Consider the following 18,264-nt stretch of genomic DNA (forward strand, 5'->3'; position numbering starts at 1 on the left):
TTATGAGAATCCAGTCTCTAGAAGATCTAGAACTAGAACTTGATCCGTATTAACTATATTTTTTTCCCCGATCAAACTAAATTTATTGATTCACAAATATCATCAGATTCTTAATTCAGTATTTGTTTTTCTTCAGTCAGCAGACCGTGAGATTACTTGATATGCCAAAAACATTGAGATGGAGAGTCGATGGAGTCTCCTGCTTAGCTAGACCTTTATTTAACCGAAAGATCAGTCTGTATCTGGTCGTCTGGGATTTGTTCCGCAGAGACTGCGTCTGGCTTCACGGATCCCCTCCGAGGAGAGCGAGAACGTCAAAAAAATAAAAGACTCCTCCAGACAGACGGATCTTTCTGTTTAGACCTTTATATAGCATGTTGAGATACCCACACCTTGCCAGGGGCCCTAAAACCGCCACCCTGCATAAAATGGCTATCATAAGTGCACTGAACAAAAATGTACTCATGGGACTGTGTGCAGTTTCTACGCTTAGAACTTTGTAGGGTTCACAACCAAGCAGACTGAGGTGTAAACAGGCCATTTTTTTTTTCTCGAAAACCTTAAATAGATAAAAGAATATGTGTTGAAAGTGTAACATTTACAGATAGACTGTGTGCAATCACTCAAGGTCCCCCGCACACATTTTTTTACATGCTTTGTCAATGGGACATTGGGTGGTGATGTGTAGGCCCCTTATACATATCTAGATCTACCAAGCGCACAAAATGACATCATTCACGTTTGACGATGATAGCTAGATTGTCTACAAATTTCTTGGATCGATCACTGAACTTAAGGTTCCATTAGAGTCTTCAGCATTTTTTCTGGAGACCCTAAGGCCTAGCCCTAGGTAGGCTGTAGACTAGATGGTCTAGAGTCAGAGACTGAGAGATCTATAATTTCAATGAAGTTAGAGTCAATTGAATTTGCACAAACATTAGGGTCTATGGCGATGTGCGGGACAGTCTCAAGTAGCCTTGCTGCCTAGACCTCTGGTAGAACTCTCATTTTACAGTTTAACTTCTCTAGAGTCTAGGTCGGTCTAGAATTAAGAAATGGACGGCAATTCTCCCCCGATCTCCCTCTAGCAGTAATAAAGCCGCCAAGGCTCTTGACTCTAGTCTAGATCGAACGTAGACCTAGTTCTAACGTTAGGCAGATTTAGACTTGACCGAAAGATCAGTCTGTATTTTTTTTCTGTCATGGTCAGTCGTATCTCTGTTTCACAGAGACCAGCAACTGATCTAACCTGTAACGTTACGGAGACTTTCGGAGACTTTCGTACTCAGTCGCCACGTCTGCACTCAAGCATTGCCGCGCCGCCGCGCCTGGCGACACTCACGCCAGTAATCGCTCGCATTTCAGCATTCGCATGGGTCGTTTGACATCGCATTTAAATCCATGATTTTAGATATGATGCCTCGAACCGATTTTGCTCAAATTTCGTGAGTAACTAGGAAACTTGTGAAGCTTTATGGACATAATCAAGCGAATTGCCGCAGTCCTTTCATTTTCGCGTTGCATTGCAAAAGAGCGTGGAGACTCCTTATAAGGGGTGCCCCGGGGGTTACTTATAAGGGGGACAGGGTTACTTATAAGGGGGACGGGTTACTTATTAAGGAGTGGCCCCCCTTGTGAGTGGGTTTCCCGAACTGTGTTTGTTAGGTCTCTGACGTTAGTAAAATTTTAATCTATTTCTAAGTTAACGTTAGAAGAACATTCTTGATTCATTATGTTCTAAATTTATACGTCTGGCTTCATGGAATCCGGAATCCTCTCCAGATCCGCAGGGGGGACTGTAAAATTAAAACAACAACAAAAGTGCTAAATGTTATAAGACTCCTCCGAGTCCGGGCAGACGGCTTTTTTCTGTCTAACGTTTTGGAGTGTCGAAATCCTAATGTTAGAGTAACTAGACGCAGCCGCTGTCGCGAAGCGCCACAGCGGTCTGGTCAGGCTAATGTTAGACGAGTTATCACTTGGCAACTTTAACATTACAGTAAAGTCAACGTATGGGACTGATCTGTTTCTGACCACTTTAACTGGACCACGGTCGTGGCGACAGGTTAATTGACGATAAAACTACTCTACACGACTTGTCAGGAATAAACTTATTTGCCCACTTGTGTTAGCTAGCTTTCATGTCACCAGGAATAGAAACTGTGGACAGAAAATAAATTTTGATTAAAAGTTACCGGAGATGATGAACTATCAAGCGCTCGGCAGGCGATGATCTTCGTTTCCAAAGAAACACAACGCTGTGTGTATGCAACCGCTAGGTGGCGCATGTCATCACCTAATGGCGACATTATTGCTAGTGATGTGCCCATCAATATTCACCATGATGATGCATTCACACCCGTCCGTAATGTACGGTACACGTGTGTGCCCATTTTATTTCGCGTCGTATTGTGTATACCTGAACCCTGTCTTATAAAACTTGTAACAAATAAAGACAGAATAAACTGACCAGAAAGAATATAAATTATTAGTGGAAAAGTGAGCAAAGAAAATGGGATTCCATCGGGATTCGAACCCGAGACCTCCGGATTGCTAGACTGGTGCTCTACCGACTGAGCTATAGAAAGCCCTAGTGCCATTTTCTTTGCTCACTTTTCCACTAATAATTTATAAAACTTGTGATAGAAATCAATCAATCACACATCTCTTGAAAGCAGCAATCAATCGCAACCTGTGATTGATTGATTGCAGTTCTCCGTTCTCAATCATAACTTTTTATAAGATGGATTTGCATTCAATCGTAAAGTTGTGATTGATTTGAATCAATCACAAGTCTTTATAAGTCGGGGCCCTGGAATGCATCAGCACTTTGCTCCATTCCTCGTCGCCGCACATTCCCTTGTTTTATCTTGTTTTTTATATTTGGTTCATTATGAATATTTATGTGTACTTAATCTCTGTGTGTGTATCATTTTGATGTATTCTGTTCTTTATTCATTTGATGTAAAATGTCACAATTCAGCCTTTGGCTGCACTGATGTTGATATCAAGAAACCACTTCAATTCAAATTGAATCAATTTTGCGCATATGAAAAGCAAAACAAAACAAGGCAAAACAAAACAAAAACAAAAACAAACAAACGAACAAAAAAAAAAGACTTCTGGTATACACAAAGCCCTTGCATTGGGATTCATTCAATAAAAAGAATTTTCCTTGAACTAAATTATACGAGTTAAATACTAGTATCAAATGTATAACTTGGAGGATTTTCTTGTCTGTATCGATATCCTTTTTGATTTTTTACGGGGTCATGCTATCAAACATAAAATAATCATGAAAATTGTGAACGACTGCATAAGAATTAATTTAAAAAATTTAAAGCGTGAGGCCCATAAGTCTATCATCTACCACTGCCTTTTTTATGTCATTGAACAATACGGTGTGTGTGTGTGTGTGTGTGTGTGTGTGTGTGTGTGTGTGTGTGTGTGTGGGTGGGTGTGTGGGTGTGGGTGTGTGTGCGTGCGTGCGTGCCCTTTTTGTCTCTAAAGCTATACGAACCCAACTGCAAAGCTTCTGCATGGGTGTTATCCAACGTCATTTTTAGCTATACTTGAGTATATAAACCCTTCCCACAAAAATTCAATTATTCACTCTTCCGTCGGACGTCCCCCCATTGTGATAATTATATAGGCCTGCTTCCGTCCGCTATCCCCGCATTCATTCACAGTCTTAGGACCCAAGTTCAAATCCCCTCTGGTTTATTCTCCGAAGAACTAGAATGCGTTGAATGCTTTAAAAAGTACATTGAAAACTAACTAAAAAAAAAAAAAATGCCTATAAAGAGCATAATCTTCCTAGGACATTTCTCAGAGTTCGTATTACAGTCTGTACGAACAAAACAAACAAAAAAGTTTTGTGCATGTGTGTTTGAGTTAATAGGCCTACTAATTTTAAAAAAAATCTTTGAATCGAAAATAAAGTCAGTTTTCTGATAAAGCGTCATAAAACTTTATACTAAATAATCCTATATTTGTTTGTCCATTCATTTGTTTGTTATGTGCATGTGTGTTTGAGTTAATAGGCCTACTGATTAAAAAAAAATCTTGGAATCGAAAATAAAGTCAGTTTTCTGATAAAGCGTCTTAAAACTTTATACAAAATAATCCTATATTTGTTTGTCCATTCATTTGTTTGTTTATTTTACCTCTTTATCAATTTGTGTATAAATTCATGAATTGATTTGTTTTTTATTTGTTTTTTATTTCATTACAAGGCTCTGCCGTTGATGAGCAATTTCGACGTTCTCTATATATTTAAAAGATATATAAAATATTTAAAGCACCCCAAAGAGATGCAAATAACTCCCCCTTTCTCGCGATCAAAGAAAATCTTTTAAATTATGGTATCAGGCAGTGATTAGAACACACATGAAAGATAATTTTAGGACATTCTTTTAGGAAGGCTGTAAAAACGATGTTGTTATCTGAATATCAGTAATTCCATTGTCATTGTTATATACACGAAATTCTTTCGTACAAATATCGACACAATTAATCTATTATGTAATAATGATTATGTAACCGACCATGACCTGTATCAACTGTCCACCTGTACCTCGTTGAAGAAATATTTTGTCATGTCTTGCTAAATCAGTGATACAGGTGATTTTATTTTGTATAAACCTTTAGTGAAAGCAGACAAGCCTCTCCCTTCCTTTTCTCCTTTCAACTATCCTATCTCTATGCAAGTCATCCCTCCCTCCTATTCTCCTTCCGATGTACATTATATATTATGTTATGCTACGGGGGCTGCACGCAAATCAAGCTACGCTTATGCTGTAGCCCCTCTGTATTATTCATTGTAGTATGTTTTGTTGTACTTTTGCTGTACATTGTACACAGGCAATGAACAAGAAAATACTTATATATATTATGATATTTATGTTTGTACATGAATGTGTATATGTACAATGATGATACAGAAACCAATAAATCAAATCAAATCAAATAATAGGTATTATTATTTAGGTCATTTGATCTTCCACACAAATTCTGTCAAAATCCGTTCAAACGGGCAAACAAACAAGACACCACCTAACAATTACCCGTAGGAAAAAAAAATATCTGAAAATAACAGTAAGACGAAATTAACACCACTACAATACACCGCTATTACTGTTGGGCTGTATATGGGTCACAGATGCTCTCTGATACTATCTTAGCTTGTATCAGAGGAAAAAAAAAGTTGGGCGGTTTAAGCGGGCACATTATACTAGTATTATATTCTCATACAGCAGCTAGGGCGGGAAAAAACCCAAACAAAGCTCAAACTGAAGTGGGAGAGCGACAAAGAGCTTATAATTATGATGAGGAGAGGAAAAATGTCTTTGGAGAGCGAGAGATTTAGTAAAAATGGCCTCAAAGGGGGAGATCTCCCGCAGATCGAAGCGGGATCACTGCTTTACTACTCAGGGCGGGCGGAGCGTTTTCAAAAGTGGGGGGGGGGGCATTTCGGGTTTGTATTGCGTTCATAAATAACTGTATAGGTTGGTTCATTTTATATATTGATAATGTTATTCATAACAATGTATATATGGGTTCATGTCATAATTCAAAACGATATGTACATTTTTTGAGTTTATATTGTATGAATATACATTTAAAACAACATGGTTTCATATCGGCTAAAAATATAAGCTTATATAATGACGCAATAATATAATTATATATATCATTACGCTTATCATATGGATTCTTAATGATATATATATTAGTTTATATTATATAAAGGTGTACTGATTTATATTTGGGTTTGTATTGAATATAATTCACACATGTTTCTGTGTTTATAAGGGCACCAAAACTGTCACAGAGTTTGACATTTAACTTTCTTATCAATATACATTATACCTACATATTCAAAAACAGTATATTGTCTATATTCTAATAACATTAAAATATGCGAACATATACCCTGGCATTGATGGCAGTATATTATGCACATATATCCCAATATTGCCTACTATTTCTATAATTCAGGGCCGGCGCACTGTTTTCAAAAGTGTGGGGGCCCACTTCCGGGTTTCATGAGCTAACAAGCAAAAAAAAAAAAACAAAAAAAAAAAAAAAAAAAAAAAGTCCTCAGCTCATCTCTCCCCGTCCACTTCCGGGTTTCTTCAGCTAACAAGCAAAAAAAAAAAAGGTCCTCGGCTCATTCTCTCCCCTCCCATTGTAGTGCCTCTTACGTACTTCCGGGTTTAAAAAAGTGTGGGGGCCCAAAGTGATGACACCTTATGTATTCCTTTGTAGGGTGCACAAAAAGTGTGGGGGCCCGAGCCCCCACGGCCCCCATGGCTGCGCCGCCCCTGTAATTAATCCAATTCTTGATAATCATTAACTACCTACTACACTACATATCATACATATAACTTGCTACCACGCGCTCAATAATGATGATAACCAAAGCAAAACCAAAGAGAGGTATAGCGCCATCAATTGGCGAGGTTTGTAAAGTGTTTATGATTCGGCTAGGTGCGTGGCATGGCATGGCATAAACATGTGGTTGGGGTTGTGCAGTTGGATGTTGTAATTCAGCGGATGGGTAGTTACGCCCACCAGGGACTAACCACCTCAACCACGGTAAGAACATTTCAAAGTCCTATGTATAAATTTACCAGAGACTTTTTACTTGATCGTTTATCAGTGCTCACGTATAGATGAAATTATTGGCAGGCAATATCATCTTGTAAATTGCATAGGGCTAAATTTATATACACATGCTTGCACACTCAGTAACTCCTCTTCATAGATGTTTCGTGCGTTAGAAAGAGGGGGAGAGACCACGCCGATTCTCTTCAGGGGAATACTCCGGGTGCAGCCCGCTGGCGGAACTGTGACCTTCGCGCTGTTGCGGCAGATAAGCTGTTTGCGTGTGTGTATGGATGTGTGTGTGTAACAAGTTTCAAGTTACAGCAGCAAAGTTTGAGGATTAGGACTTTGTGCAAGGAGTCTCTTATCACGAATTTTAACCGCAGGGAGGGAGTAAGCAGGGTTTCTTCTTGCCAATGTAGGGAGGCGGAACTCTGTTGACTCCTAGATGTCGGTGATTATTTTATAGCCCAATCTCTCCACACAGATCATCATGAAGCTAGGAAGGCAGTTCAAACAGGATTGTTGTACACATATTTTCGACAATGTCACCAGATCCTACACCTATCTGCCTATGGCTTGTCCATTTTGAGAGTTATAAAGGAGAGAAAAAATGGTATACATGTAGGCCTAATTGATCTGCTACTCGCACACTGTATATCGAGATTGTACTGAGATCTATGATATGAGACAGGTTGTTTTTCAGATTCAGTTCAGTTGTGCTGATGGCAGTAAGTCTAGTGTGCTGACGATTACCATCTGGGAAATGTGCCTTGAAGTTACGATGAAATATCACACTTTCTCTGAAAAAAAAAGATTATTTCCTATTTTATATCTTCCTGTGAAAAAATTTCAGAGACAGAGTACACACATATTCCAAGAAAGTTGTGCACAATTTTACAGTGTTCATGTTATATAATGTAGAAATGGCAACTGTTAGCTGCTGGAATGTATTGCAGGAATATATTGTAAGGGCTGTCCTGTTTGTTAAAATGTTATCTCTCAAACCCCCCCCCCCCCCCCCCCCTTAGAAAAAGATAGATAGATAAAATTAGAAATAAAAAAAGCAAAATTAAGTGAGTGCTTATTAAATTGTTTAATGCAGTATCTACACCTTGTTCACATTGACATTAGTAATCTACAGTGTATGGTACCGGTATTTACATGAGTAGAATTGTTGAGATTCATAAATCATCTGGGTCAGTCTCAGAGGTGTTTCATTCTTTTTATACCGGAAAGAGAGAGAAAACTTACTTGGAGCATATTCTATGTGTTGTGTGATATATGTGTTGGAAAGTGATAGACTTGTGAGTTTATGGTATCAAGACCTTACAGATGTACAGGTGTAGTTTTTATTTATTCCATGGAACCATGTGATGAACCATCAACATTCACTGAATTCACTGCAGATTCAAGTTTGATGAAGCTTCTGCTATGTTATACCATTTCCATTGTTCAGTTTTGCTCCATTTTTTGAAACCAAAGTTAAACATCATGTGGAATTTCACCCTACTTTCTATCTTTTTAGATGCATTTTCATTCAAATTGCTAATCTTAAAACTTTTACCTGCACGATTAATGTCCTAAACCAGTGCATTGCACTGTAGTGTTTCCTTTCCAGTTTATTTGTATGGTGTACCAAGTATAGTCTTTTAACTATAAGATTGATAGGATTTATAGTGAATGCAAAAGAGATTAAATAAATTTGAATTCTTTACATAATAACCTGCATTTTTTCCCACTCAAAGATGTACACACTTGATTGCCCTGTCTGTGTGCATATGTGTTAGTGCATACATGTACTTGCAGTTAATAAATCGTCAGGTGAGAATTAGTGTTCAAGACAACTTAACCCGTTGAGGACGAGTCCCGAGTATACTCGGGCAGGTGTCTATGGGAAATGCGTGTTGTGGCAAAATCAAACCGTCCTCAACGGGTTAACACCTTTCTCATTCTCAACCTGCAGAATGCAAATTTATGCTTTTGTCGGTTACAACGAAATTTCGATTTATTGTAACAAAACAAAATTGATGGTCCCCAGGACTTCGTTATAATGGGAGTCCACAGTACCACTTGCTCTGAAATGAAGATTTGTGTGTGTGTGTGTGTGTGTGTGTATGTGTGTGTGTGTGTGTGTGTGTGTATGTGTGTGTGTGTGTGTGTGTATGTGTATGTGTGTGTGTGTGTGTGTATGTGTGTGTGTGTGTGTGTGTATGTGTGTGTGTGTGTGTGTGTGTGTTTAGAATGAATATACACGTACCAATTTTGTTTTTTTTTATTTTTTTCTCAAGTGTACCCTTGAAACCAGACCGGAAGTAAGAAGGTCCAGTGTGATATATAAATCTGTGGAGTTCTCCATTGATTATTTTACTGACTTTAGTGATGTTTGTGATTTTTAAAATAGTTTATATTCAAATGGAAAGCCTTCCATTATTCAGTGAAATCTTTATTAACAATGCAATAAGATTTCATGTTTAGTAGACTCCAGCTGTCAAAATTCAAAATATAAAACTTGGTACCGTTCATTATGTACATGTAATATAATTTAAAGTATCTCAGTGTTGATTGTAATACTTCTGTCATGGGAACTTCTGTCCTGGAGTCTGTTTGAACTAGATACGTTCTCTTCAGGGTGAGATCATAATACAGAAACTGTATCGTCAGGATATTTTATTTATTTATTTTTTTAATCAAAAGACTGATGAAGTTTCTTCAAGTTTCTGAGAAATGCCCTTATCACTCCGTGTGAACAAAGGGCACCAAAAAATCGTAGCATCAGCAATCATATACACTTGTTTTGTGTATATACATTTTAACAACACTTAACATCAAGTTTACTGATTCAAATTTTTACAGTGGTTGTTTATATTACTAACTCACATTTTAGAACTATTTTGAAGCACTAGTGCTGGGTTTTTGTTTCATCTGTAAATGGTGAATTATGCCTTTAAGATATATTGAGTATACAAATGTTCAATTAGACATGGGAACTTTGCCAGTACAAGTAAAGATGACCATGGATTCTTGTACCAAGGAGAGGAAATGCAAGATCAGGTTACAATTCCCTCAGAAAGCCAAATTGACTGGTAAACGAATGCCATCTTGTAATTATTTATTACTACCAGTAAAAAACAGCAACTCATTATTGTAATGAGAGACCCATTAAAAGCTGAGTACTACACATATGTGCAAGTACTCTCAATGAGAAGAAGTGACAGTAATAAAGGAAAAATGGTTACTCCTTGTTTAGATCACATGACTGTAATTTGCAATTCTGAAATAATTTGATGTGAAGGGATATTGTGTCTTCTGTTGGAATTCATATCAAGCAAGAAATAATGAAATTCACTGTTTACACACATGTGTCAGTAGGAGACTTTTGTGGGCTGATAATGCCACCAGCCGTACACCATTAAGTTGCATTCTGTATGATGATTTGATTACAACCATTTATATGTTCTGTGAAAACCTGTAAGACTCATTTATTAATGTGAAAGTTTGTCCAATCATCAATCGAGTGCTCTGTCAGTCAGTATAGTTCAAATGTTTTGAACAGCGTATGGAGTTCCATTTGAATTGTTCAGGGACCTTTTCACCAAATTTGTCATTCATTTGTTAAAAATAAAATAATTTGTCTCATTTTATAAAACTGCTAGTAGAAACTGCTTTATTTGCTTGATTTTGCTCTCAAGTTCACACAATTTAAATTTGATTTCACTTTGATTTTGTTGTTGTTTTCCCTTCGGGCATAGATTTTTGTGGTAAGTGTACAAAATTATACTTCATGTTCAGATGCAAAATGCAACATTTACTTCAGTCATGTACTTGTAAGCAGCACGTTTCAATCAACCTGCTAAAACACAACACAAGATTTTAGTGAGAATCGTGTCACAAAAATCAATGCCACTCTATTGTACAGTAGGCCTATATTTGCTGTGTGATTAGACTTTTTTTTTTAATGTGCATGTGCCATGCTTATCAGAAATACTAGGTTATCAAAAGACTGAGAATGGTACCATATGAATTGCCATGTTACTGTAAAAGCTGTTTTTTTTTTCTCTTGCATTTACCAATTCAGATATTTTTGATATTGAGGAGGTTTAAACAAAAATGTTGACACAGAGACTATCGTAAGTGAACTAATGCTTGTCTGTTCATGATATTTTCACATGTTTGCTAAATTCGCGGCCCAACAGTGAGTCACAAAATTTGTGAAAATTAAACCCTCATGAAAATACATTGTACCAGCATTTAGGCCCACAGTGCTTGTTACCATGGTATTTCACCATTGAGAGAGGTGGCAACAACTGACCGTGGTATTTAAGCTCTCAATATGCCCTTTTTCATTTGCTGATATTTTTAGTTTCACTTGAAATTTTGAAATAATGTTTGCATCATCGGATAACTTACGATGTACTCTTTCAATATTTGAAATTTAAAAAATCGAAAAAAATTGCCCCAAGTCCCTTCTTGTGGGAACCCGAAGATATATGAAAAGTGTGTTCATTGCATAAATGCGCAATTACAGTTGTAGTGTCATCGTGTAATGTGCATGTTGCTGCCCCTTTTTCTCCACACATGGAGTCATAGGCAACATGACTTGATATGTACTGTGAACGCTAAAAAGGGATATTTTGTGGATCAAATGAATGAAGGTTTATTCTGATGGTGAATTTGCACAACTATGAGAATGTTGTGTCTTTTTTATCACCATTTTGTGTGCACGTGTGCACTTGTTGCCATGGTTATCCATGGATTTGAAAACTGTAGCCCATAGGCTTACTGGGCTTCATGTCGTGTGGTTTGCATGGGCCAATACCAGCCAATTAAGCGGGATCACCGCTTAAACAGGAGAAAAACTTGTCTCCCTATTAAACATCCTGTAGTGTGGGGAAACATGGATTGTCTGATTGAATCAATCTTCATTCGCTGCACACCAGGGTACATTCGAAAATCATGAACGGGGCCCGTCAGCAAATATGTGCATCAAAACATCCTCTCATCAGTTACAGCCGACTCCAGTTGAGATTCTTCAGCTGTGAGTGTACTTTAATACATCTGAGATCAATGATAAAGCTGTAACACAATTCATTACCAGGATTTTTTTTATAATGTCAGAACTGGGCCAGCCTTCCCACGCCATGGGCCATGGTATCAACAGGGAGGTACACCTCCCTGGTATCAACAAGCGATTGGGTCTTAAAGGACAAGTTCACCTTCATAGACATGTGGGTTGAGTGAATGCAGCAATATTAGTAGAGTGAGAGTTTGAGCAAAATCGGACAATCCGTTCAAAAGTTATGAATTTTTGAAGTTTCTGCTCAGTCACGGCTGGATGAAAAGACTACTTTAGCTTGTGATGTTACATGAGTACAACGATATAAAGAAAGAATAAAGAAAATTCAACATATTTCCATTTTTCTCCCATAACAAAAGAACACTCAACTTCTCTCTTTCAGAAGGCAGGGGAATAATATTACCCTTAACATACGTCAGTAGCAAGTCGAAGAACTGTGCACTTTATTCAAAAAGTAAAGTTTTGTGAAATTCTCTTCTTATTTTCCTTATATAGTTGTACGCATGTGACATCATACACTGTAGTAGTCTTCTCTTCCAGCAGTGACTGCGCAGATACTTAAAATATTCATAACTTTTGAACGGATTGTCCAATTTTCCTCAAACTTTCACTGATGTGTTCTACTAATATTGCTGCATTCTCTCAATCCTTATGTATATAAAGGTGGTAATTCCAAATCCAATGTGAAATTGCCCCAAGTGTATCAAAGTGTCTGCCAACACAGTAGGCCTGCTTGTTTGTGTGACCTCCACCATCCTCTCTGGGCTCGGTTACCTGGTATTGGGTCAAAGGTCACCATTTATTATATTAGGCTTTCAATGAAACAGCCCTAGAAAAATTAGATTTGGTTTGTGGTGTGTGTGTGTGTGTGTTTGTCTCTGCAAAAGGGGGTGGATTAGGAGATTTTACAGGAACTGATACATTCAAAAGGGACCTCTGTATTTCTACAGTACACCTTGGTATTTTCTGCCATGATGGACATCATACCATGAAGTTCAGGCAGTGTTTTGCTTTTGTACGTATGTGTTGTTAAAGTTATATCCTCTGTTTTTATGAATCAGATTTTGCAACCATTAGTTTCATCCTTTGAATTGGTTTGTCATTAGAATTAGAGAACATGCCTACTGTCATAATAACAGGATTAGTAGAGCGTATATCGCAACATTTGTTCAATGAAAATGGTTCTTTTCTATAGACAAATACAAAGTAGGCCTACACTTGTAACTTTTTAGGAAATATGCACTCTACAGAAACCAAGCAGAATCGATCCTTTGGGAAAAATACATTCTTTGGTATACTGTAAAAGTTAATATTTTCGCGCTAGTAATTTTTCGCGCTTGGTCGGGTGAGATGGGTTTCGCGTGTTTTTGATTCCGCAGAATCAGGACATTAACAACTGGAATATATGGCATGCAAAAAATTTCGCGTGCTTTTATTTTCGCGCGAGCACCTGGTTGAGCGAAATGCACAAAAATGTCCACTTTTACAGTAAACATTACAATTGCTCTAGTGTAGAGTAAATCAAGTACATGTTTGTAGATCTCTATGTGCATAATATATCTTTGTGATTATACACCATGCACACAGTCATGCAAACCACAGGAGCTGCTACAAAGTCCCCAGTTATAAATCAGATAACATGACCTGGGTAGACATGACAACAAGGTCAAGGAAAACGCCATCTGTAAAGGCACACACACACACACACACACAATAAAAAACAACAACAAACAGTAATTTGTTGTCATTCTCTTCACAGCAGCTACTCTTAAAGGCATAATTTACCATTTGCAGATGAAGCAAAAACCCAGCATTAGTGCTTTAAAATAGTTTAAAAAATGTGAGTTGGGGATAAAAACAACCACTGTAAAAAATTGAATCCATGTAATCTATGTTAAGTGATGTTAAAGGGGAAGTCCGGACGATTATCAGCCGTTTCGTGTGTAAAGAACAATATTTCATGAACCTATTACCCTTTTCCCGACGAGAAAAGACCATCAGATACATTTACTATGATTTTTTTTAAAAATAAGGTAATTCTTCATGTTCGAATCCGTCGCGAGCTGCCCTTCGTACTATCTGTCCCAGGATGCATTGCGCGTGACGTATCGGGCGCAGTTTCCTCAGCTGAGAGCACCGCGAGCGAAGCCCAGCTACGCATCGATCTCCCATTGCACTGCTGACTGCGGGCGGTATCTGCATGTGTGCCTTGTCGGCGCTACTGCAGGAGACCGTACACCGATTTAGGAGTGCTGTTGCCAAACGCTGTATTCCTTTATTCAAATAATCTTCGTTATATATCTATATAAAATCTTCAAAGATTAATGTAAAATAGTTGCAATGCTATAACATTTTCGTTTAAATTGAAATATGTATGTATTATAATACTGCCGTACTTATTAGTGTCCACCCCATCACTTACAATGCATTAGCTGTTGTCGGGCTGTGCAGGCATACATTTACGTCTGCTGCTGCCAAGTGCTATCACAATCCGCGATCGTTTTTTCGACTTCTGAGTGTGAACAATCTGAAATCAGTCTGTCAATGTCAGAATTATTGCCTCTTTTGTTGTCCGAGACTGTTGAAAAGTGTGTCTGACGGTGATAAAATACGACAGTATACATGTAACTTGAACCGAGGAAGAAACGCCAGCGCCAGCTTGGTACCGCCGCCGCGCCGCGCCGGTAACTACGACCAGCAGCCCAATACACACAGCGTAATCGGGCTGCGTGTTGTAGCATTCAGGATCATGTAAATGTAGTATCGTGGATAGATATCAATTTAAAATTGAAATATTTCTTCAATTTGAAGACTTACTAGTAAAGTTGAAGTATTGACAACACCCTAACACTTGACACATCGGCATTTTTTTAATGAAGCAATAGATCATGCCGCGTGCATCCGCTGTGTGGTCAGAGACTGTTGAGCGGTACGCTACTACCGCTTGCTTGGCCCGTATCACCGTTGCTCAAGCAGGGCTCCCCCGAGCCAGCTGACGCTCCAAGCAAAAAGCAATGTGAGGATGAAACGTCACGCTGTCACGTGATCTTTCTCGCCGGCGTACAGAAATCGAACGGTTACGATTCAAAATTAGTGATGCTAAAAAATCGATTGTGGCGAGTTGGGAGGGTCTTTTTCAATGAAACTTAGTCATTATGGTCCTTTATTTATGTAGATTTTGGTTAATTTTTTTCAAAATCGTCCGGACTTCTCCTTTAAATACACAAAATGTGAACAAAGGTTGTAATAACAATGTTTCCGGACTAGACCGTCTACAGTTACGGTTTATTGAGAAATACATCTTTTTATATTTTAAGCTTTATTGCGAAAATTTGATATGGTAGGATGTTTTGTGATACAACAGACCTACACATTATATGCATCAAATGTGATATCTTGAACGTTTTTGAAATCAATGCTCCCAAAGGTAAACAAGACCTTAAACCCATTGAGGACAGACTGATATTGCTACAACATGCATTTCCCATAGACCCCTGCCTGAGTATACTCGGGACTGATCTTCAATGAGTTCATGTGGAAATACATGTACATCGGAGAAGAATTTGCAGCTCTTTGACTGTTCTTGTCCTTACTCAGCACTCCTCTGGAGAGGAAATCCATCCTCAAAATACAGTCAAACCTGTCTATAGCGGCCACCTGAGGGAAACGGAAAAAGTGGCCGTTATAGACAGGTGGCCGCTATAGACAGGTAATCCAACTAGTGTGAATTGCCTATACATGTGCACGTACATGTATCATCGTTGTATACATTTGTAAGTACTTAGTGTACATGTACATGCGTACGTATGCACACATGTGTTTCATGCATTGGAAAATGCCCGTGTTTATGAAATTCTTGCACAGTAGCATGTTGTACAGTCGTGAAGAGAGCTTAACACTAGCGCATTATTATGATTGAATAAGTGATGAATGCAGCGGTGGCGATCACTTAACGTTGCCCATGAATGACTGGAACGGCCACAAATCAGAAAACATGCTGTATTACCAGCTCTGTGGCCTCTATAGACAGGTTGAAATCTACCGCGGGAAACAAAATTTGTGGCCGCTGACCGCGTTAGACAAGTGGCCGCTATACACAGGGTCTTTAACAGGGCTTTTCTCTCGGGGGGATTTTTCAGTGGCCGCTATAGACAGGTGGCCGCTGTAGACAGGTGGCCGCTAAGGCAGGTTTGACTGTATAAGAATAGATAAAGAAAGAGAAAAAAATTCCCTACAGAACATTGCAAAAATGACAAAAATTAGTGAATAAGAAATAAGGAAGATAGGACATTTTGAAATTTCACATTTTTTTCAGAACACATTTCTTGATCAGTCCTTACAAATAATTCATTTGAGTGAGTTGATCATGTCATGCCATCACAATTTTTCATGTAGGCCTACATGTTATGAAATTCAGAAAAATTGTTATTTTTAGCTACCAACACCGGTAGAAAACATAATCTCATACCAAAATATATCATAGATAACATATTTGTTCTTATTTGTTTTTGGTGGTTTTAAGGCAAGTTCTATATTTAGGCCTATATGGCTGAAATATGAGATTTTTGTCATTTCTCTCGAAGTATATGAAATGAGGATTTTGTGTATCAAGTCTATGGGGATAGGCAGAATTTTGGAGAAAAAATGTTCACTAACCCTTTCTGTGCTAGAGATATTGAACAGTGTGTATCTAGAGTGCTGCATGAAGTTTCCTGCGCCGCACACATTATTTCTTGAATTGATGCGGCATCCATAATAGTCAATTTCCTGATAATGTACACAGGATTTAGTTCTAGTGGTGTGATCATTAATTGTCCTTTGGAGTCAGCGTGTGAGGGAATTTCATTGAGGTATGTTTCATGATGCATCATACATCTGAGAAAACCTCCGTTTAGGTGTGGTATAGGAAGAAGAAGAAGGAAAAAAAAAATTGAAGAGCAACAACACAACAGCCTGCCATGTTCTACTTGAAACTGCAGTTTATGTAGACTGTTATACAATACTGAATGGTAAGTCTAGCGTCATTACTGGAATTAATCATAGTAAACACTTTCAATATTCATGACGTTGAAAATAAAAGATGTGAACTTTTGTGTCAAGAACTAGATGACAAAAAAATTATTGAAAAGTTATTTGATTATTAGAAATTTAGTAGTGAAACCAGTTTCTTGTTGCATATATCAGGTGTAATCCTCGTTACCAAATATCTATCCCTGTTGTGATGGGAATATGCTACGTGATGTCTTTTTGTTATCATAAGCAGCATCATAACTTCACAACACGTTTTTTTAACCCGTTGAGGACAAGTATCCCAAGTACCGGTATACTCGGACAAGTGTCTATGGGAAGTGCATGTTGTAGCAAAATCAGTCAGTACTCAACAGGTTAAGGAATTGGGAGGCAGTAATGTTATGTTTTGGCTTGTCCATCACACCCTACCTCTAGAGGTAGGGTGGGATGGAGGTAGGGTGCGATGGACAAGCCAAAACATAATATCTGTCCTTTCATTGGTTCGGATCTGTTCAAGAGATCATTGATAAGATTTAAGAAAAATCCCTCTTTTTATGTGTTTGAGGATGTAAAATTTAGTCTGAATCTTCAACCACAATGAATTTTTGAAGGAAAAGGTAATGACCTCTCTTTCCTGTCGCGACATATTTCCAGCAAGTGGAATTTCCTGTGGAGACACAGCAAATGTTTGTAGTCCTCATTATCACAAGGCTGAATGTGAATCTTGGGGGAGATTGTTTTGTGGAGATGTGTACAACGTCACAGACTCAACGAGATCTTCATATTCTTCATAAAATGTTTCATATTGTAGTCTTGAATGGGCTGGATGATTGTTTTTATAAACAAAATCCAACAAAATTGAAATTCCCATATTTTTTCATGAAGAAATAGAAGGTACTTTGTACTCAGGCCTGCTCTTCAATAGTGTATGATGATTATACACTTAAATACTGTATCGATATTGATAATTTAGTATTTCATTCTTGATTTAAGGGAGGGGGTAGAGGAGTAGAGGATTTACCCAGGAATGTGTCTTTAGCAGCAAATTTTCATTGAACAGAAAATCAAACCCTTTTGTTGCTGTTTTAACTTGGCATTTTAGCTTTTTTTAGCCTTTTAACTTGGCATGTCTAACCATGAATTAAAACACAGTTTGCATTTTTCATCACCACAAAAGGCCTCAAACACATTTGGAATGGTGATCATACCTCAGAAACGAGAATGTTCAGTAGGCCGCTAGACAGCCTGCAAGCTGGGGGGGGGGGGGGGGGAGTGAACACACAAATGAGGGTTTTTATGTACTTCACACAAAGGATACAAGTTTGTTAAATAAAGGTGTAATAAGACATGTTTCACGCTTATCAGGTCGTTTATAGCAAAGTTCACAACTTTATAACTCTGTGAATGCATTTGATATAGTGCATTTCAGAAATGTCTTGATACAGACATGAGATTGTGCCTTACTTCCCTGTGAAGAATTACCTCGAGTTTTAAATCCTATTCTAATTTAAGGTGGATGGAATACAATCAGTGTATGGGTATATTCCAGAATTTCCAGAAAGTGTCTC

At 38.0% G+C, this 18,264-nt stretch overlaps 1 protein-coding gene across 1 annotated transcript in view; it reads left to right on the forward strand.

The window, feature by feature from the left end:
- The first annotated feature begins 6,516 nt into the window (after window positions 1-6,516).
- The window catches only part of LOC139728119 (uncharacterized), an 88,329-nt gene continuing 76,581 nt past the window's right edge, over window positions 6,517-18,264 (forward strand). The window contains exon 1 of the mRNA XM_071639078.1: window positions 6,517-6,600. The gene's annotated coding sequence lies outside the window, so the exon portion shown is untranslated. The remainder of the gene's footprint in view (window positions 6,601-18,264) is intronic.

Source organism: Diadema antillarum, unplaced genomic scaffold, assembly GCF_040938485.1.
Source record: "Diadema antillarum isolate AM-2024a unplaced genomic scaffold, OU_Dant_1.0 seq00000166_RagTag, whole genome shotgun sequence".
Taxonomy (NCBI): Eukaryota; Metazoa; Echinodermata; class Echinoidea; order Diadematoida; family Diadematidae; genus Diadema; species Diadema antillarum.